This window comes from Melozone crissalis, unplaced genomic scaffold, assembly GCF_028551555.1.
Source record: "Melozone crissalis strain CALT ecotype California unplaced genomic scaffold, PUWL_Pcris_2 ptg000083l_1, whole genome shotgun sequence".
In the NCBI taxonomy this organism is placed as follows: domain Eukaryota; kingdom Metazoa; phylum Chordata; class Aves; order Passeriformes; family Passerellidae; genus Melozone; species Melozone crissalis.
In genome coordinates this window covers 1,358,030-1,380,325 of record NW_026535860.1, presented here as the reverse complement: position 1 = coordinate 1,380,325, position 22,296 = coordinate 1,358,030, and the positions used below count along the sequence as shown (strand labels likewise).

At 46.4% G+C, this 22,296-nt stretch overlaps 1 long non-coding RNA gene across 1 annotated transcript; it reads left to right on the top strand.

Moving 5' to 3' along the window:
* Nucleotides 1–21,049: 21,049 nt before the first annotated feature.
* LOC128946695 (uncharacterized) lies at nucleotides 21,050–22,009 on the top strand. Its single transcript, XR_008483987.1, has 3 exons — nucleotides 21,050–21,144; nucleotides 21,668–21,762; nucleotides 21,899–22,009. It is a non-coding gene; the product is annotated as an uncharacterized LOC128946695 (long non-coding RNA).
* The last annotated feature ends 287 nt before the right edge of the window (nucleotides 22,010–22,296 follow it).

Below are 22,296 nucleotides of genomic sequence, written 5' to 3'. Positions count from 1 at the left end.
GGTCTTTGGTGTGAGCTGCCCTGCGTCAAGGGAGACACTGAGAGAGAAACAGAGCAGACAAAGAGAGGCAGGAGAGAAAGGAGGGCACAAACACAATCAGCTGAGAAGGTGGCACTCTGAAAACAGACCAGAACTGACTGAAAAGGAATATAACAGAAAGGAATAATTTTGCACCTTTTATTTACTATCAAAATACAATTTCTTCCCCTTCTCACAAACCTCTTGCCAGTGTCATTCAGCAGGGCTGTCAGAAAGTCCTTCATTCTGGGTGGATGTTCCAGGCTGCAGCCACAAGGAAAGAGGGAATGGGGATTTTCCTGCTCCTGGAGAGTTTGACATCCTCAGCTGAGGAGAGGAGGAGGCACCAGAAGAAAAGTGCAGCTGGACTTCACCCTTCCACAGGAAAAACGGGGCGAGAGAATCTCTCATCCTGTCTGCTGCTGCTCCCACAGGGATGTGAGGGCTGATCCCAGAGCCCCAAGGGTCACAGTCAGGGCTGCCCTCAGGGAATGCTCGCCTGGTATTGAGGGGCAGCGTGGGAGCACCTGGATCTTGGGGCACCCAGCTGCTCCTCATGTTTGGAGGTGCCTGAGGAAGGCTGGGATGATGCCAGGGACATCCTGCAGTGACATCCTCCCTGTCCTGCTCTGGGTGAGCTCAGTCCCAAACCTCACCCTGATCCTGGTCTCAGTCTCACTCCATGTTTAGACACACTCACAGTTCTGTATTTAATCACATCCCAATTCCAAACATGTCTAGCCCCAGACCCAATCCCAACCCCAGCCCTAAAGCCAATCCCATGTCTAGCATTTACCCCAATCCCAGCTCTAATCCAAATCTCTGCCCCAATACCAACCCCAGCCCCAATTCCAGCCCCTCCCTAAATCCTCAGCCCCAAACCAAATCCCAGGTTCAGCCCTTCTGGGGGTTTGGGGGTGTCTCTGTCCCTGTGACCCCGATGATGTTTGGGTGGGGTCACAGCAGGGCTGAGAGGGACAGAGATCCCCCCGGCCTCCCCAGGTGTGAGAAGGTCGGAGAGCCCCCCCAGCCCTGAGCACCCTCAGCGGTGAGAGGGACACAGAGGCCCTGGTCCCCAGCCCTGCACAGGCATTGCCTGGGGCCAGAGGGATGGAGACCCCCTGAGCATCCCCCAGGTGAGGGGACAGAGACCCCTGAGCATCCCCAGGGAACTGGGCAAAATAAACTAGGCAGAAATCAAACTTAATCCTACATAAAATACTTTGATGAATATTTGATTTTCCTGAGAGTCACATGTGATGGAAATGCAAATAAATCCCAAACAGGAATAAACTGACAATAGAAGAAATTCTGTGGCAATTCCAAGTTTCATTGGTTCCTGCACAGCTCCAGCTCAGCTGCTGGCAGGTTCCAATAAAAGAAAAGTGGAAATTAGGCCCAATACAGATTATTAAAAGGAAGGGGAAACTCTGTGTAGCTGTCACAAAGGTGACAGGGATGAAGAGAATAATGATTCTCACATTTGGCAAAGAACCCAAGCCTGTGAATTCCAGAGTTATTTGGGAATTTAGCTACTTGAATTGTGCTTTTTGTTGGACTTTTAGGAGCCTTGTGTTCCTCACCATGGGGTGAATGAATCTTGTCAGTCTTGCTGGTAACATTTGCTCCCTTTCCTCCAGTGATTTTAACAAACTTTTCAAGGAAGGACAACAAAATATTTTCTTTTTCACTGGCCACCTCTAACAGCCATTTTCCTCATCAGTTCTCCCATAAGTTGCTCAGAGGAAGCTGTGTCCAAGTTTCCAAGAGTTCCTCCAGAGAGAACCACAACCTCCTCAGAGGAGGGAACCATGCTGTTGTCAAAGGCACTTGGGGTCAGACAACGGTGCCCTGAACCCACTATGGCAAAATAATGTTGCAATCTGCTTAAGAAAATTGTTGGAGAGATTCCTCTGCCCCAATTAAGATACTAACAAGACCAAATTCAAGGTGGATTGTACTGAACAGTAAATGTGAGGTAGAGAGAGAGTTGGAAAGAAAGAGAAAAGCGGGGAGAGTAAGGGCATGACAAGGGACAGAGACCTCACCTGGGGCAGGGCAAGTGTGACATTGTCCCCTGTGTGTGTGTGGCCTTCCCGGGGTGCGGGTTTTACCCCTGAGCCAGTTTGGGTAAGGGGGGTGGTGTTCACCCCCTGAGCAGGGATTACCCCGCTGTTTCAGGTTGCAATGCAAGATGTAACCAAATGCATGTTTTCAATCCCCACCTTCAGCAACTGCTATAAACAGCTGGGGCAGTGTTCTTTATCTCTTCCATGACTCAGCGCTGATAACGCCCTCCAGGGGAGATATCTTCTGCTAATGGGCCATTGAGTGTCCCTGAAGGACTGATAAAATTCCATCTTCCCATTGTGGGGTGCTCCGCCCAGGGGGAGGAGCCAAGAATTCCTACCTGGATATAAGCTGAGGCTGGCAACACCAGCAGCACCTTGCGTACTGTGTTCCCAGAGGACAAGAGCTCCATAACCACCAGTGGACCTTAAGAGGAAGACCAGACCCTTCTACAGCATCACTTCTTGGACAGAATCACATTGATCACTCCAACAGGACTGCAGCCACCATTTAATGGGACTGCAGCCACCACCCTGACCAACATGGTGTCAGGTTATATCCTGACTCTGTCAGTTTAAGGCAGTTTTTCTGTATCATTGCCTTGATCTTCATTTTCCTCTTAAATTGTGATTCTGGCTTAGACCCTTTCCCAGGTTTGCCTTCAAACCAGTAAAAAAACCAATGTCCTCATCTGTTGTTTTCTGCCGAAAACAGGATTTCCCATTCCCAAACATTTGCCAGATGGAAGAGGAGGCTGTGAGGAAGATGAGGATGCCCCAGGACACCCAGGAGTGAGGAGGAAGTCAGTGCCCCTTTCCCCCTCTATCCTGCTCCATCTCCCAGCCCAGCATGGCCCCCAGCTGCAGGACAACCCTGTTGCCAACACCATCCTACCGGGGATGCACTGGGGGGATCTCCTTCCCCTTCCCTCTGGCACAGAGGCAAATCCCATCCTCTCCTTGTCCTTCCTCCCCCAGACAAGAAGCTGAGGATGGAGACCAGGGAGAAAAAATCCCTGCGGAATAACCTGGAGGAAGAGGCTGTCATGAGTGACTCCAGGGCACAGGAATTCAACGGGGAGGAAAATCCCCAGAGATCCCACAGGAGGAGGGGCTGCAAACCAAGCCCAGTGTGCTCTGAGTAGGAAAGATGCTCCCTTAGCCAGGAAGGTGGACAGAGCTTCAGCCAGAGCTCAGAGCTGGTGGTCCATGAGCAGCTTAATGATGGGGAGAAGCACTACAAGTACTTGGAGTGTGGGAAGAGCTTCAGGCACAGCAGCACCCTGATCAGCCACCAGATGATCCACAGCGGGGAATGGGCCTTTGAGTGTGGGGAATGTGGGAAGGGCTTCAGCTATAGGTCAGAACTCATCAGGCACCAACACATCCACACTGGGGAGAGGCCCTACGAGCGTCCCCAGTGTCAGAAGAGGTTTTGGACCAGCTCCAGTCTCCTCCAGCACCAGCAGATTCACACAGAGCAGAGGCCCTTCCGCTGCCCCGACTGTGGGAAGGGCTTCAAGCAAAACTCCAACCTCATCAGGCACCGGCGCATCCACACTGAGGAGAGGCCCTACAAGTGTCCTCAGTGTGGGAAGAGCTTCACCCAGAGCTCTCACTTGACCAGTCACCAATGGAGGCACTGGTAAGGGAAGGCCTCCAATGCCCCAAGTGCAGGAGGATTTTGTGCACTGCCCCAACTCCAGTAATAGGAGTATCCATGTTGGGAAGAGCCCTGATGATCCATGTTCCCCAGGATCCATGCTGGGAAGACACCTGTACCTTTTCCTGTCCCTGCCAATGACATGATGTAGGATAGAAAAACATGAAGGTCTGGCCATGGCCCTGTCATTACATTCACTCCCCCCTCAGGTCATTGCCAGGGGCAGGAAATGGACTCTCTCTCTCCCTGAGGAGAAGGGTGAAATTTCCAGGAAGGGGAAATTGTGGCCAGGAAGACCCAGTGAGTTTTATTGTGTTTTCCCTGTAAACAGTCCCTTCTGCTATCAATATTGTTTCTGTTTTTGGTTGTGCCTTATCTCGTTGCTGTTCCCAATAAATTGTTCTTATCCCAGCCCAGGATCTTTGCCTTCTGTTCTTTCCATGGGAGGCGGGAGGGCAGCTAGGGCAGCACGGTTTTAGTGGGAGCAGGAAATTCAGGTATCCCATTCCTGAACCCCGGCCTGTGGAAACCGAGCATGCCAGCTGGTCCCAGCCCTGGGAGCCATGGCAACAGCCTTGGGAGCGGTCCCTGGCTGGGGCTGTGGGAACCTCTTCCCTCTGGTGCCCAGGGACAGGAGTGGAGGGAACGGCTGCAGCTGAGTCGGGGCAGGCTCAGGTTGGATGTCAGGAAAAGGTTTTTGCCCAGAGGCTGCTGGGGCCCTGCCCAGGCTCCCCAGGGAAGGGTCCCAGCTCCAGGGCTCTCTGAGCTCCAGCAGCGTTTGGACAGCGCTGCCAGGCCCAGGCTGGCATTGTTGGGGTGTCCTGTGCAGGGCCAGCAGTTGGAGTGGAGGATCCTGATGGGTCCCTCCCAGCTCAGCCAATTCTGTGGTTCTGGGATCCCATGAGCCTGGGGATGGGGGCTGCCAATGGTTGCCATGGCAACGGGCTGTGGCTGCAGGCCTGAGCTGGTGTCCATGGCAACCACCCCTGGCATGGGGTCTCTGTGGAGCTGCCAAGGGACTGACCATAGCAACAGGGGGCTGGGGATGGTTGCCATGGAAACTGACCATAGCAACAGGGAGCTGGTGATGGTTGCCATGGAAACTGACCATAGCAACAGGGTCCTGGGGATGGTTGCCTGCTAAGAATCAGATTTGTCACAGGCCCTCGGAGGGGTTCCATGGGGACTTTCCAGGAGTCTCCAGGCTGTTCCAGAGCTGGAATGTCACAGGCACAGACAGGGGCTCCATGGAGACCTCCCAGGGCTTTCTGGGGATGGTAAAGAACCCTGTGGTCAGAGGCAGTCACAGCCATTGCATGGTGACATCCCAGGGGACCTTGGGCTGCAAAGGCACCGATCTGTCACAGGCACTCACGGGGGCTCCACGATGACATCCCAGGAGTCCCCAGGCTGCCAAAGAGCTGGGATGTCCCAGACACTCACAGGGCTTCCTGTCATGGGCACAGTGGGAGCTTCAGGCAAAACCTTTATTTCTTTATTGGAGAAACTCCTGCTGAGACCTGAGATGCACAAAGTACACCCAACAGCCACCATGGATCCTCAAACCCTTGCAGGGCTCCTAGACTGCTAAAATTTCTTCTAAGAGAGGAGACTGGCAACAGCTGGATCCAATCCCAGCCCAAGAATTTGTCAAAGGTTTATGTGTAAAAGATTGGACAGGTGGAATTGAACTTTAACCCAATTTGTCCCACAGGATTAATGATGGAATACCAGATATATTTATATAAATACAGCTCTGATTGATTCTGATCATGATCGGACAGAAAGATTTTAACTCGAGTTATTTACTCCACAGTTCAGGAGCTTTATCAATTATTAGAATATAGTGCTCTAGGATGCAATTTTGAAGTCAACAGATTGGTCTATGACATCAGAGAGTTTGTTGTGGAAGTCACTGAGCAGCTACAGCATCATAGAGGGGATTCTGTGACATCACAGAGCAGGATGTGGCACCATGGCATGGCTGGATGACATCATAGAGCTGGCTGTGGCGTTCAAAGTATGTGCTGTGACATTAAAGAGTGCCAGTATGACATCACAGAAAAGGTCTCGTGGCATCACTGAGGGGTTTGTGACATCACAAAGCTGTCTGTGATATCATAGTGTGAGGCAATAGAGCAGACTCTGCCATCATCGAGGGTGGCTCTGTGACATCAGAGAGTGGGTTGTGACATCACTGGGTGACTGTGTAACATCATAGAGCTGGTTGTGACATCACAGAGACTTCTGTGACATCACAAAGCAGATGTAGCATATCGTAGGGTGACATCTCATAGTTAGCTGTGTGAGATCACAGGGGCTGTGTGACAACCCAGAGTGGGCTGTGACATCACTGGTGGCTGTGTGACATTGCAAAAGAGCTGTGTGGCATCATAGGGGCTGTGACATCACAGGGGCAGTGTGACATCATGGGGGCTGTGTGAGGTCACTGGGGAGGTCACTCTGCCCCAGCCCCCCTCACAGCTCCCCCCAAAGCAGTCCAACCCTGCTCGTGCACAGCGGGGTCCCCTGTCCCCCCAGGTCCCCCCGCCCCCAGCCCCGCAGCCTCCCCCAGAGGATGTTCCACAAGATCGACCCCAGAGCCTGACACGGGGACGGGGGGCCAGGGCCCTGGGGGTGGCACAGGGAAACAGGGACCCGCCGGCAGCATCCCCGTGTGCCCCAGGGCCAGAGCCTGGGCCAGGGCTCCTTCACCCTGTTACCAACGAGGGCTTGAGAGCACTGAAAAATCCCTGGCAAGGGAGCAGCAAAAACCAGATTGAATATTAAGGGACAGCAGCACAAAGTTCCTTGCCAAGAGTCACTCTGCTCCTGACTGGACACTTCAGGCACACCAAAGAAACAAAGCAGCAACAAAACCAAACAGAATCCAGGCAATCAAACAGAAATGAGCTGAGAACTGTCCCAGTGTGTGTGAGACACAAGGACAGTGAGGGCAAGGATAAAATGAATAAAGAAATAAAAGCTTGACAGAGGTCAAACTTAACAGGACTTCACTGATACCTTAACCTTAAGTGATACCTTCAACTTCACAATTTAGGAAAAGAACAAAGCTTAACAGCATTTAACCTCACTTACAACCAATGACTTAAGGATTTAATAGTGGAATAACATTAAACAATATTAAACTTAGCTTATAACATAGTAAACTTTGCAAAAAAAGAAACAATACCCTTTTTAACTTAACTTATTTGTCATGATGTAACCTTACTTACAGGCCTGACTGACTCAGCTGTCCAAGGCACTCAAGCCCCTCAGAAAGCACCATTTCTGCCACATTTCCCCAGCACAGGCACTCCTGTGTGCACACAGACACAAAGACTCAGTGCAAGGCACCTGTAAGCAATTCCCCTGAGGGCAGGGAATGCTCCCTGTGGATCCTTTGGCATCTCCCCAGCAAAGGGCAAAGGATTGAGCCTGGAGGAGTGGGGGGATTGGCCCAGGCTCCGTCGTTGTTGGGGATCCCCAAGTGCAGCAAACGGGAGAGTTCCCGGCTGGGAGAGGCCCCACTCAGAGGGAGTCGCTGGCCCAGGAGAGCTCCAAGGGCTCCTTTTGGAGCGCTGTTTGCAGGGCCCCAAGAGAGGGGCTTCAGTCCCAGCAATGGTTCATCCTGGCCACACTTGGCATCAACAGCTTTCTTTGGCAGTGTGAGAACAGGGATCTTGTGCCACTGAGGGAACAAAAACAGTTCCCAGGCTGCTCCTACAGAAACCAGGAGCTGGTTGGGCAGCAGCAGTGCCTGGAGCAGACAGTGTTTGTGATGAGCTGCAGAGGGGCTGAGCCCAGGGGCTGTTGGCCAAGGCCCAGGCCCAAGGAGCATTTCTCAGCTGGCAGGGTGGCCTGAGAAGGGGAGGGGGGAATGCAGCAGCACAGGGCCCATGGAACCAAGGGAGCATTGTGACACTGTGGGGCCCTGTGAGACCAAGGGACCATTGTGACACTGTGGGGCCCTGTGACACCAAGGGACCACTGTGACACTGTGGGGCCCCATAAAACCTAGGGAGCACAGAACAGCTCTGGCTGGTTTGGCCTCCCATGGACTGCCTGACTGGTCCGGCTGACCTGTGCATGTTGAGGGTCACTTCTCATCTGCTGCTGAAACACTGGGGCTCTGTGCTTTCCTTCCCAATGGAAAAGAACTGTCCTTCTGCTCCAGGCACCCATGGCCAGAATTGGGATTTCACCTCCAAATTTCCTTATATCCAGGGATTGTTCCCATAGGAATATTGCCAGGACAAATCGGGCTGACAGTGGTTTCACAATAGTCACTTCTCATCTGTCCCCAAAACACTGAGGGAGGCTCCATGCTCTCCTTCCCATGGGAAAGAACTGTCCTGCCTCTCCAGGTGCCCATGGCCGAGATTGGGTTTCCACCTCCAAAATTCCCTAAATTCAAAGACTGCTCCCAAAAAAAATCTGCCATTCCTGACACGTCTGGCTGGCCTAGGCCTACTGAGGTTCTCACCTGCCTTTCAAACCTTGGAGCTCTGTGCTTTCCTTCCTATGGAAAAGAACTGTCCTTCTGAACCAGGTGCCCATGGCCACAAATGGGATTTCACTTCCAGCATTCCCTGTAGTGACAGACTGGAGGAGATTGTTGGCTCGAAACATTTTGTGTGTGGGGGAAGAAGGGGCAGGTCCAGCCTTGCCCTGCCCTGGAACCCCAGCCCAGCCCTGCCCTGGAATCCCAATTCCCCCAGAGCCTCTATCCCAGCCCAGCAGTGTCTGCCAGTCCCTGGCACAGCACAGGCAATGCTCCACAGCCACCTCTGCAGCCCCCAGCCCAGCTCCTGAGGGACCCAATGAGCCCAAGTCCCACCTGGGGGAAGGGCCCAGGGAGACCAAGGGGTATTTAAGGCTGACCACAAAGCAAGCGCACATCTTGACCCTACCTCCTCTTGGAATTTCTATCTGAACACTGCAGGAATCCAGGAGTTGGTAGCTGTGTGTGTGCACCTCTGTATCTTTTTTGTCTTTCTCTCTTTTTAATTCACGCTTCTTGTAAAATTTGAGTAACTTAAAATTGATGAAGCTAAGAGTTTGTGAAGGTGAATGGGCCAAGTCAGTGCTTTGAGAATTGGTTTTTGTTGATTGAATGTCATACTAAACCTTTTGCAAAAGTTTCTCTGATTTTTCTAAAGTTCCCAGTAAAGGCTGTTTTGTTCTTTTGAGCTCCCAGCCACATTCCACACTCCATTTCCCAGCTGCAGCCCCTGGTGCCTCTGAGTTGTGCTGCCCCAGCCCCAGGGACGCTCTCCTTGTCTGCCCATTCCCCCACGGTCTCTGGGCAGGGATGGCCTCAGTGGGGGCTGCTGACATCCTCAGCAACTTGGAGGCTGCTGCTGAATTTTCCTGCTCCAGAGGCTTGTTCAGCCTTCAGCTCTTCAGTGCAGGAATTCAGTGTCCCAGGGCTCAGTAACATTCAGAACGCCTTAACAAGCCAAGCCTCTGGGAATAATTTGATTTCAGTTTTCAAATCTTGTGTGGTTAATTAGGCAGATTTCAGAAGTGCATTCAAACTGAATATATTCTATTTTAAAAAACAGTGAGAAAAGATTTCTTAGGTCCCGTTTAGGTTTTTTTCCCTGTTAATAAATTGATATGTGCAATCTTCAATTGACACTGAATCCAAGTACATCCTCATGCAGTTTGAATGGATATGAAAATCAAGATCCTTCATGGCTGACAATCAATCAGACTCTGTCCCTACCCCCACCCCACCATTTCCCCCATCCAAGCCCTGGCACTCAGAGCAGCCTTGTGCAGATCACAGCTCCCTCCAGCCCAGGCTGCACCTGCAGCTTTCAGCTCCTTGGTTCCAGCTCCCACCTGCTTTCCTTGGAGAAGGAGCTGCCCGAGACACAGAGGGATGTTCATTCATTGTCATCTAACAAACCCAAGGGAAGACACAGCTCCATCAAATGCAAAAGTCATTTCTCTGCTGGATATTAAATCCACTTTCCACAGCAGACAGTCTCAGAGCAATGGAAAACACCTTCTGTGCCCAGCACAGATCCCAAGGTCTCCCCAAACCCTCCCTGCCCCGATTCTGCCCAGATTTGCTCTTTGCACACACAAGTCACACGCTGAAGTCAGGAGCTCCCTCCATGCCCAGAGGGAGGAAAAGAGAGAAAGGGGATGAAGAGCTCTCCTGTGCAGAGCCAAGGTCCAAGTGCTCTGGGATGTCCCAGCAGCATCTGACATGTCCACCATCACCCAGAGATTTCTGTACAGCAACAGTTTCAGACAAAAACAAAAGAAAAGGTAATTCTGTGAGATATAAACACAATTAAGATGTTTACTAATATGCTATTTATTTGAGCTTCAGAAATATTAGGCAATTCTCTGAAGCTCAAAGCATGAAACCAGTCAGCTGAAGGGCACTTGAATGACCAGAAAGCATTGGGAGGAGTGCTGAGGGTTTTTTGCAGCACAATGGACATATGCAACATATGCACAATGCAGCCTTCATAGAAACTGAGTAAGGTCTCTGTGCCCTTGAAGGACACAAAAGAAGGAGAACACGCTCACCAGCAGACGGTTCAGGATGCAAAGGCAGACAAGAAAACCACAGCGAGATGCATGAAGAAGAAAGATTAACTAAAATTAACTGAAATATCAAAATGCGTGCGTAAAAAGGATTTAACCAATCATGTATTAGCTTGAGGTGTGAACAATAGAGAACAGTATAAAGATGGCTTGCTTTTTGTAATAAATTGGCTTCACTTGATCATATTGATCATGCTGTGATGTCCCGTTAATGATCCTCTGCACCTGGGGACCAGAAATGCATGCAAGTCTCCACCCCAAGAGACATTATGAATTCAGAAAACATGGCCATTAACTGCTTGATACCAACACAGAGTAATGGCAACCAAAATGCAGTCAGCCAAGGGTTTTTTCCACTCTCTCTCAAGCCCCATGCATTGGGCACCAAATTTTGTCCTGGTTTAGGGCAAATTTGGGAGAAAACCTCCAAAGGGGCTCCTCCAGAAAGGAAACACACACAGCCCCTCTCCCCAACCGGGTCGGGAAGGATTCCTTGGAGAGAAGTGGAAAGAACCTGTTCATTTAACAGGCAAAGCACCCCCAGCACACAAAATGAACAATACCAGGTGACAACACTCTTTCACCACTCTGAAAAGGATGACAAATTCAGAAAGTCTCTCTTGGGAGTGGTCGCTCTGTTATCAGTCCCTCTGGTGCTGGGGCAGCTGCTGCAGCCACAAGGTGCAAACTCTCGGTGTTTCCCAGGTCCCAGTCTGGAGCAGGTTTGAGTGGTTCCAAAAAAGGGAAAGGAAAACAGTCCAGGGAAAAATTCAGACTGCTTAGCTAAACTAACTAATGAGCAGAAACAAAAGCAAGAGCAAAGCAAAAAGCCAAGCAAAAAGCAAAAGCAGCACCATGTACTGCCCCGTCTCTGTGTCCTCCCAGCCATGGGGGAGCGGCTGATAACAAAACCAAAACAAAACTTCACTCTTCAGAGCGAGTCTTGAAGGCAAAGAACATAATATCCAGCATAAACAGAACAGACAGCTGGGGATACAAGCATCCTAATGTCACCCTAGGACAGCACAGTTATTCCAAACTGCCCCCCAGCAGCCCCCTCCTCACCGATGCCATCTGCTGTGGCTGTGCCAGCTTCAGGAGATGCCTCCAGGGCCTGCATTACCTGTGTGAAAAATGCATATTGTATGACTGGCTTTTGACAAATATTAAAATGAATATTATATGTGTTGTGTTAGAAAGTTATGTTGTACTAATTTCCTTAAGTAGTGTGTTAAATCTAGTTTTAGGTTATACCATAATGTTGAAATAGAAACTATGCTATGTAAGATACTTTTATAATTAGAGTATTAATAATTTGGACAATTTGAATTAGGACAATATGAGATAATAGAAACAAAGAATTACAGACGTCTGGGTAACTTCTTCTGGGCAGCATAAGCCTGAAAAAGGACACACTTTAACAGAGGATTAACCCTTAAAAACAATAGCCTGTTGCATATTCATACCCCTCATACACGATGCATAAATTCTATTCAAACACAGGATTCTGTTTTCTTCCTCTGAATCCTGACGGCATCTTCATAGCTGAGCAGGCAGGAAGAAGTTCGTTTCTTCTGATAAGAGAGCAATAAATTCTCTTTCTCTGAAAGATTTAGGTGTCCTGTGGCCGCTATCTCGTTGCGAGTCCTTTCTTTAAAAAAAGTATTTTACATAGCATAGTTTTTATTTTAACATTATGTTATACCCTAAAACTAGATTTAACATACTACTTAAGAAAATTAATACAGCATAACTTTCTGACACAACACATATAATATTCATTTTAATATTTGCGAAAAGGCAATCATAAAATACGCATTTTTCCCACGGGAGGACTGGTCCCCCCCAGTTATTCCCTGTACCGGCGGGACCCCCCCTTCCCCTCAGAGCTCTCCCGCGCTGAGGGGCCGCTGCCGCTTCCCGCCCTTCGCGCCCGCCCTCAGCGGCCGGCGGGAGTCGGGGCCGCCCCGGCCGCCCTTTTATCGGAGCCATGGAGAAGGAAAACCGCTTTAAATTGTTCATGCCGCCGCGCCTGAGCGCTGGGCAGGTGTCTGCGGGCAGATCCCAGGTGAGCGCGAGGCCGCGGGGCCGCTAAGAGCGGCCCATACCACACCCGCCCCCGACCCCGGCCGCCTCCTCGGGCTGCGCTGCTCTGGAGGCCGCGGCTGAGGAGGGGACGGGGGGAAAGCGCAGGGGCCCTTCCCGGGGACACGGGGACAGTGCTGGGCCCGGGGAGTGCCCCGGCAGAGCCCCGAGCTGGAGCACACACACACCTGCCCCTTGCCCCGGGCTGGAGCACACACCCACCTGCCCCTGCATAGGCCGGGACGGCTCCTGCACTGGACTCATTTCTGTGCGGATGCCTCGAGTGGCACATGCACAGACATCTTCAGTTTGAATTTCAAAGACTTTTGTTGTTGTGTTCTCTCAAAACTGAAGGGAATCATCTTCTGGAGCATCCGCTCTGTGTTGTAAGTCCGCGTTTGCTGTGGGTAATTCAGCCCAGAGAGCGAGCAGGGCTCCATCGCCGGCCGGGCTCTGTGTACAAATCACCAACGAGATGGGGCTGCTGAGGAACTGCCTTGAGCTGTTTTATTTTCCAGCATCAGTCTCATTACGTGGTTATGATAATGGGAAGATGCCAGCAGCTCACATCCCAGGCAGCAGACAAAGAACTTCATGTGACAACTTACTTTAAAAGTTTTTTGACCAATCACACCAAGCAAAAGCATATTGACAGCAGTTCTATCCAACCACTATAAGCACAGGTACCTTTGGTTAAAACAATGCTTGCCTTTTTTGAATACAATACCTGCTTGTAAGCCTTGAAACACAATGCACAGAGCTCCATTATTAAGCTTAGAACTTTCTAATATCTTGCTAGATAAACTTTTCTGTAGCTTAGGGAGTTATTCTAGCCAAGCATTAATACACAGACCATTGTTCTATTTGTCATTACTTTTCTACTTTTTGCCTAATTTTTCTGCTGACCTATGTCATGGCTACTGCTTGGCACTAATCACAGTTCTGCTGTCTCTGAGGCTGCCTTTTGCAGCTTTCTGAAACCCCTCTGATTTTATGGATTCCCACAGGCCCCACTCAGATGCTCACATTGGCGTCTTGGTCTCACCAGATCAGGTGTGCAGTGAAAATGTTCTGTCCCCACACTGAGTTATGAGAATTCAACAAGTTATTTTTTCATGTCAAAGCTCCTTATGAAATATGTTGAGATTCAAACAGGATATTCTGACAGCAGATGAGTTTGCTGTTTACAGGATGAACTTCTGTGACTTAAAAAACTTGTAAAAGGGAATTTTCATACTGAAACATAATCAGATATCGTTTAGAAGTGCCCTTGGAAGTAAAGCAAAAAAGAAATATCAACTACTGAAAAGTCTTCAGAAAAGTAATTTTTCTCCTTGAGTCCTTTGCCATGCACCAGTGCCCAGACAGGCAGGAGCTGCTGAGTTCCCTGCATTGAAAGCTCCCCTTTGGCCACAAACTGCAGAACACCAACAGTTTGATCAACCACTGGGAAGTAAGAAGTGAGTTCCAAAGCCATTACCAATACCTTGGGCTTTGAAAATTGTAGGCAGCTGTTTAATTAATGACACATTCTATTTTCACATCATCTGTAGGGATTTTTTCTGCCTTTTATAATTCTTCTTTGCAAATCTACTCTTAAGGAACTAATTTTTAAATTTGTGCAGGATATTAACAGACGCTCAGATGATGACTTTAAGCTGCCATTCGATGTGTTGAGCCATGGAGAAATCACTGATTCAGGTACGATTGGAATATTTGCCATGCACTTTCTTTAGATTTTTATATATTGTCAAGTTTTAATTTTCATGTCTGTAACTGTTAAATACAGTTTCACTGTTACTTTTTTTAGAAATACATCGATCAAAATCTCTTCATGTTTCAGATACAATTTCACAGCAAGTGAAACTTTGCTCTGAAGTAGATGAAGAGGTCAGCTAAGTATCAACTCTGCACATCTAATTCCTTGGGGTCTTTTGAATTTGTTCCCAAACAGTGCCTAAAGCATTTTTCAGAAGATATTTCAGGCCTAAAGGAAGTAGTCAAAAGGGAATAATGTTTTCTGTCTCCTGTTTAAAGCTGAATCACTTAGAGGAGATACTTGTGATTTAGTGAACACACCTGGAAATTAATCTTTAAAAATTAAGGTGATTGCAATATTGTTGTTGTTTTTTTCTTTGTTTGAAGTGTCTGCAAAGTCCATGAGCTTTAATTAGAGTAAGATTTAAACACTTAAGTATCCTTGTCGAACTGCTGCTGAATATTCTGTTGAGGGGCAGAAGGGTTGAAGTCAGAGTGTTCTTTGGAAAACTGAAGTAGATTATCCCAATTGCGTTGTCTGGCATTAATTTATCTGTAAAACAATGAATTCAGTGGTTTCCTCAAGCACTGGATTCCTTTCACAGTGTCTTTACCAGCAGATCTCTGCTTTAGCACAACTCAGTGCAGCTCAGCTTTTTTGCAATAGCTTCTCTACTTTGCAGCTACAAAACACTGTTTGCTACCACAAAATAAAACACATTTCTTGTGCTCTCTCTGCTGTTTTTCATATCCCTGACAACTTTTTAGACTTTTTTAATCCTAAGCTATTAAAGTACCATCAGGACTGTAACAAAACTGTGATGCAGCCAAAACAAGGGTGGTGTTTGGGGGTGTTGTAAATGAACCAAAGGGCCCTTGGGACTCGTGTGTTGCTCTCCCTGCCTCAACCACTGGCCCAGCACTGCTTGTAGGGCACTTTCAAGGTGCTGTAAGGGCACAAGGGTGGTGGTTTTCCTTCCTGCTCTGTGTGTGAGCAGAGAACTGCTGGGACACTTGGATATTTATAAATCCCTGGTTCCAGATGGGATCCATGCCAGGGTGATGAGGGAGCTGGCAGATGAGCTTGCCAAGCCTCTCTCCATCATTTATCAGGAGTTGTGGCTCACTGTGAGGTTCCAGAGGATTGGACACTGGCCAGTGTGACACCCATGTACAAAAAAAATAGGAAGGAGGATCCTGGTAATTCCAGGCCAGTCAGCCAGGCCCCAGTGGCAGGTGAGATAATGGAGCAGTTCACACTGAGTGCTATCACACAGCACTCCCAGCATGGCCAGGCTATCAGACCCAGCCAGCAGGGCTTTACCAAGGATGGGTCATGTCTGACCAACCTGGGCTCCTTCTGTGAGCAGGTGACCGCCTGGTGCATGCAGGAAAGGCTGTGGGTGTTGTGTGTCTGGGCTCCAGCAAGGCCTTTGGCACTGTCTCCCACAGCACACTCCTGGAGAAGCTGCAGCCATGGCTGGGACAGGAGCACTCTGTGCTGGGCTCAGAACCGGCTGCATGGCCGGGCCAGAGAGTGGTGGTGAATGGTGCTGCATCCAGCTGGCAGCCAGGCACCAGTGCTGTCCCTCAGGGCTCTGTACTGGGACCAGTTCTGTTTAATGTTTTTATAGACAACATGGGTGAGGGCATCGAGTCCTTCATCAGTAAATTTGCAGGGGATACTAAGCTGGGAGCTTGTTTTGATCTGTTGGGAGGAAGGAGGGCTCTGCAGAGAGACTTAGATCAGTTGGATGGATGGGCAGAGTCCAGCAGCATGAAGTTTAATCAGTCCAAGTGCTGAGTTCCACATGTTGGCCACAAAAATCTCCTACAGCGTTCCAAGCTGGGGACAGTGTGGCTGGACAGTGCTCAGGCAGAAAGGGCCCTGGGGGTGCTGGTGACAGCCGGTTGAACATGAGCCAGCAGTGTGCCCTGGTGGCCAAGAAGGCCAATGGCTCCTGGCCTGGGTCAGGAATGGTGTGGCCAGCGGGAGCAGGGAGCTCATTCTGCCCCTGTATGGGCACTGCTGAGGCTGCACCTTGAGTGCTGTGTCCAGTTCTGGCCCCTCAGTTTAGGAAGGACGTTGAGATGCTGGAGCACATCCAGAGGAGGGCAACAAGGCTGGTGAGGGGTTTGGAACACAAGCCCTGTGAGGAACGTTTGAAGGAGCTGGGGCTGTTTAGCTGGGAGAAGAGGAGGCTCAGGAGTGACCTTATTGCTCTCTACAGCTTCCTGCAGGGAGGCTGGAGCCAGGTGGGGTTGGTCTCTTCCACCGGGCAGCACTGACAGAACCAGAGGACACAGTCTCCAGCTACAGCAGGGAAGGGATAGGTTGGATATTAGGGAAAAAATTTTCACTAAAAGAATAATGAAGCACTGGAATGCTCTTCCCAGGGAGGTGGTAGAATCACCATCTCTGGATGTGTTTAAAAAAAGCCTGGACATGGCACTTGGTGCTGCAGTGGAGGTATCAGGGGATAGGTTGGACTCGATGATCTGAGAGGTCTCTTCCAGCCTCATTATTCTGTGATTCTGTGATTCTGTGATTCTGTGATTCTGTGATTCTGTGATTCTGTGTGTGTCCATGGCAATATCACAGGTACTCCTGGGCAAAGTCTCTGAAGCTGCTTTTACTTAACTCAGCAGTGTCTGTCAGAAGGAGAGGACAGAAATGGGGTGAAGAACCTGCTAGAAGGAAATTTGGCTTCACTGATAATTCTGGCAAAATTTTTGTTGATTTTGGTGGATTGCAGTTATCCGTGTCTTTAAGCCCACCTATTTGGTGATGTCTGAAGGGGGTTTGGGATATTTCATTGTATTTGTTTCTCCTATGTGCCCTGTAATGCCTTTTGATACATACACAGAGGATGCACAAAGATTTAAACTTGGGCTCCTGATCATATATAAGCTTATATCACCATCTGTGGAAAAAATATTACTCTTGTGATGTTTCTAAGAGATAAATACATTATCTACAACAGTATTAATTAGATATTATATACTATTAATTAGATAGTATTTGAGATTAACTTGTGGAACCTATTCTAATAGAATCCAGAAACAACGAATGAATTGTTCTCAAAACTCTACAAAGAGGCTGAGAAGATCAAGCAGTGGAAACTGACTGTGGAAACTGAACTAAACCAGAAAGAAAGAAAACTCCAAGAGAATAGAAAGATTATTGAAGCACAGAATAAAGCCATTCAAGAACTGCAGGCCAGTATTGTATAGTGTACATTGAATAGATGAAGTTCAGTGCTTCGTGATTCAGTATGACACTATTATTGATACAATTAAATATTAAAGACTGTTGCAGTTTGGTTTGTGCCTTGAGAAAATGATTATTTTGAGAAGTTGCAGGCACCTGTCCTGTGTGAGGGTAGGTATGAAGAATATACCTGTAAGTGTCTCATTTGCTAGTAAATTATTGTTCATTAATTATTGTATCTTTCATGCAAGAGATGACTCAGCATGTAATACCAGATAAAACAGACTTCTGTCTACTGATGCCCCAAGTGACTTTTTCATGAGGGATTTGAGAAGTTCAAGTGCATTTCTAATATATTTTTCAATAACAGTGTCTTTTTGCATCTGTTCCCCATGAAATCGGTTTGAAAATGAGAAACTCCATTTGAAACTGGAAGATGAGATATGTGAAAATAAAGATCTCTTGAAAGAGTAAGTAATAGAACCAAGGATATTTTTTTGTGGTGGAAATAATCAGTTTCCATGTGGGCAGTTTTATGTAGCTGTTAAAATTTGAAGGTCATTTCCATTGTTACTCCTTAGGTGCACAAAGCACTGTGCACTCCTGTGCAAACATGATATTTTTCCCTCCTTTAGAGCTGCTGCTTCGAGGCATCTGTGTAATCTGCTCAAGGGCACCTGCACTCGCTTCACAGAGAAGACCAGCAAATGTAAATGCTTTTTTAGTTTTTATTTATCAGATAAAGGTACTTCTAGCTTGTCTGAATTCACAAACAGAAGCAAGAAGAAGAAATTTCTCGTGCTGTTCAGAAAAGTTCTACAGTTGAGATCGACTGGATGTGGCTCTCAGAATGAGAAGTGAATTTTAAGTGGCTCACAAAATTGGAAGTGAAGCCCCAGGTCTAACAGATTTGTGGTTTGTAATGCTGAATGCAGAGGGCTTTTGAAGGCAGTGAGATTGTTTGCTGCAAGGTTGCCAGCCTGGGAGCTCTTTGGGTGCCCAAACAGTGCTCCAGGTTTGAGGCAGTGCCCACAGCCCCGACTGGCACTGGAGCCACTGCAGAGCAGGGCAGGGCTCCCCAAGGCTGCTCAGCCCATTGAAGCTTTGCAGTCCCAGCCACACTCTGGGAATGTATTCAGACATGAGAAGTGACACTTCATGCCTGGTTTTAGGCAGTAGAATCTACTCTGAATTCCCAGCACTCTGTAACAAATTCCCAGAGCTGACCTTTCCTGTTTTCAGCCATCACACATTTGTGGGGAAAAAAGGTCTGAACCCCAAGGTATAATGAGTAACTGGAATTCTTCTCATGAAACTGAACAAGCCAAGACAGTTGGATAACTTAATGAAGTTTAAATTCTTGAGGTTTTAAAATATGTTATTGATTGGGAATTTTGCTTTATATGCAATTTAGAATTGTTATTATAATCATTATAATTTTACTAACTTGATCCTGGATACTTAAGGAGTGTCTATCTCTTTTTAGCCTTAATTCTAGACATCCTTGTATATAGATGTACTGTTCTTTTTTGATAGCTGTTTCTTTTACTGTTCTCTTTTTTATTGTTTTCTTAGGAAAAAATAGTATCAATTACAAAAGTGAAAGGAAAGAAGGAAAATATGGACATGGAGTGTTGCAATTTTATAATGACAGTTCAGATGCTCTATCAGCATCTGCTGATAGGAAGAAATTAAGTGCTAAACCCTAGATTACAGTTTATAAATACTAACAGTTTTGATACATTATTATTCAACAGCATTAATACTATAATAATTAATATGGTCGCATAAACTGATCCAGAATTACACTTTTCACAGAAAAAAAATATCTTGGGAAGGAAATTTAAAAGTTGAGCTTGCTTAATGTTTCAATGAAATACACATTTTCCCTAGATTCTGTAACTTTTGGCACCATGTTTCATAATGACTTATTTAGTAAGAATGGAGCTGATAATTCCTTTGTTAATTCATTATGCTGATTAAAAATTATGACTTGGGCAGCTGGCATTCTTGTCCAAAAGAAAACCTTTCTTATATGTTCTTGCTTTGATAGATGAACAGGAAAAGGAAGCAACAATAGAATTGTATGAGGAACTTCGCAGCAACGTAGAAGTAAGTGAGCAAGCTTGATGAAAGGAATGCGAGTTATGTGAGCTGAGCTGAGTTCCATGTTTATGTTGGGATACTGTTTGTGTCCATCATGTGTGGGTATCATGTCATGTGTGATGCATGAAGTTGGGTTTTCAATCCCTTTTCAAGAGTGATTTTTGCGTTCTATAAAGCACATTAAATGGAGAAGGTGCCAGCAGTGTGTGGGATGTAGATCCCTGTGATCTGGGTGATGTGTGCTTAGTGCTGGGTCACTGCCACAGCTTCTGGCTTCTTTCTGGGCTCTGTTTCACCTCCCTGCTGGTTCCTCAGAATGGCTGAGGTGGGCAGCAGCCCCTGGAGAAGTTCCAGGGTTTCCAGTATTGAACTTCAAATATTAAATTTTGTTTTTAGAGAATGACGGTGGCATTTGAAGAGCTTTGTGTGCAAGCAGAGAACGACAGATTGGAAATGAGTTTCAAATGTGAGAATTCTGTTTATTGAGTTTATGCAGCTGGCTCATTTTTGTACTTCATAGCTTGTGTTACACATGCAGTGTCAGGCAGCCAGGTGTGAAGTGCTGGAATGGTGAGCAGCTCACACTGAGACACTGGGACCCTTCTTTTATTCATGCTGCCTTTGGTCACTGCCTGGCCCCTTCTGTTGCTGTTCCACTGGGCCAAAGCTGGAACTTTATTTCTCAAACAGTCACTCAAAATTGAAGTTTTGTCTGTGAAGAACAGTCTGGAGATCAGTACTTACTTCCCATAGTTTGTTTATTTAAATGATAATGCACGAGTGTATAGCTACAGAAACTTTAGCTAAATGCTCTCTCTCTCTATGTATAGCCTGCTATGTTCCTGTTTCATTCTCACATGCTCTCTTCTGTTTGTATTTTCATTATAAAATCAAACATTGCCTCAGCAATTACTCTTGGGAAACAAATGGTACAGCTGTACAATTCCAGGCAACCTTAAACTGGAAGTTGTATTGAGCTTGGAGTTTATTTCAGCTAGAATGTTAACTATGGATGTTACTGTATCTCCAAAGTAAAAGAAGAAGCAGAAAAAGTGGAAAAATTTGAAAAAGAATGCAGACTGGAAGTCAGTCAAAAGGAAAAGCAGATTTGCTCATTTTGCCATCTAAGATGTAGAGCTTTATTTGGGACTAATGGGGCAATGCAAGAGCCAAGAAGTGTTTCTGGGTATTAGTAAAAAAGACAAAATAACATCTGAAGCTGCATTTAAGTCAAATTCTTTTAAGTTTAGTGGTGTTTCAGTCTCTTTAGTCTACTGGAATTTATGGTTTGATTTTGAATTGGAGAACTTTTTTGTTTAGAGTAATGTGACTTGATCAATATTTGGCTAAGATTATATCTAGCCAAATATTATCTATCTATCTATCTATCTATCTATCTATCTATCTAATCTTATCTATCTATCTAATCTAATCTAATCTATCTAATCTAACTTGAATGACAGCAAAATGTCTGCTTATCATACCTGGGTACAAATGAAAATTAATATCTGTCCCTTCTCCAGACTTCATGATGATATTTCTTGCATTTTTCTAGATTTCAGCTCTTACCATACAGAGAGATGAAAAAGATGATGTCATAAAAGACATCAAGGCTCAGCTGCAGACGTCACAAAATAAGATTGCTGACTTAATGGAAGCAAAATGTAAGAATGTTCTGCCTGCTGTGTTTAAATGTAATTGTTTATAGAATTGAAATGTAATTGTTTATGAATCTTTATTTATTATATGTAATTGTTTATAGAAGCATAGGAAACAGGGCCATGATAGTCTTATTCTGTTGCTGGTTGGCAGCAGAATTTTGGGGCCTTGAGGGCCTTATTTTTGTTTGGAACAGGAGCTGCTCATGTGGGAGCAGGACTGGCAGGGCAGTTTTAAGGGTGAGTCAAGCAGTGAGAGCTTTTGAAAATTACAAGGGAAAAATATGTTGCTTCAGTTTTGCAAATTTACAGTCAGGCAGATGTCACTGAGGAAACTTACTTTTCAGGACTTGATTGCCAATACTTTTAAGCCATCCATATTCAAATTTTATATATTATTTTATAGTATATGATGTCAGTACCATTAGTCTTTGTTACATTCTTTAAATGTATGTAATTTTCCATTTTTAGCAGCATTTTTTAGTAAATAATCCTATTTTTAAAAATATAAACATCTTTTTTTGCTTAGTACATAATGAAGAAATGTTAAAGGAATCCCAGGGCAGTAAAGAACATTTGAGGGCAGAGCTGGAAGAGGCTAAAATTTCATTGCAAAAGGCAGAGGTACCCCTTGCTTATAGTTTTACAGTACAAATAGACTAGATGAGTATTTGCATAAGTAATTATGGATACTTTAGACATGAAACAGCTGTAGATCTTTGTTGCAAAACATGTTTAGAAATGATATCATGTCTTGAAGGTTACTCAGAAGAACTTGGAAACTGAATTCCAGACTACAGTGAAAACATTAATTCAGGTCACTGGAGAAAAGGAAGAGCAGGAGGAAGAATGTAAAAAAATGAAGGCTTTGCTTGCAGCCCTGACAGAGGAGTTTGAGACTTCTGTTGCCAATTTGAAAAGCTTGCTGCAAGAAGAACAAAATAGGTAAATTAATGAGTTTAAATTCCAAGAGTGATCTTACAGGTTGCAGTCTATGACGAAATCAATAACAATTGGAAATGAAGCTGAAATTTTTTTCACGCAGTGGTCTAAATGCAGAGAATTTAATGTATTTTTTTTGTTTGTGATAGTTGATACTGTATAAAAAGTAATCTTTTGCCCCCTCCAACTTTCATAATTCTGTCTTTAAGAAATACA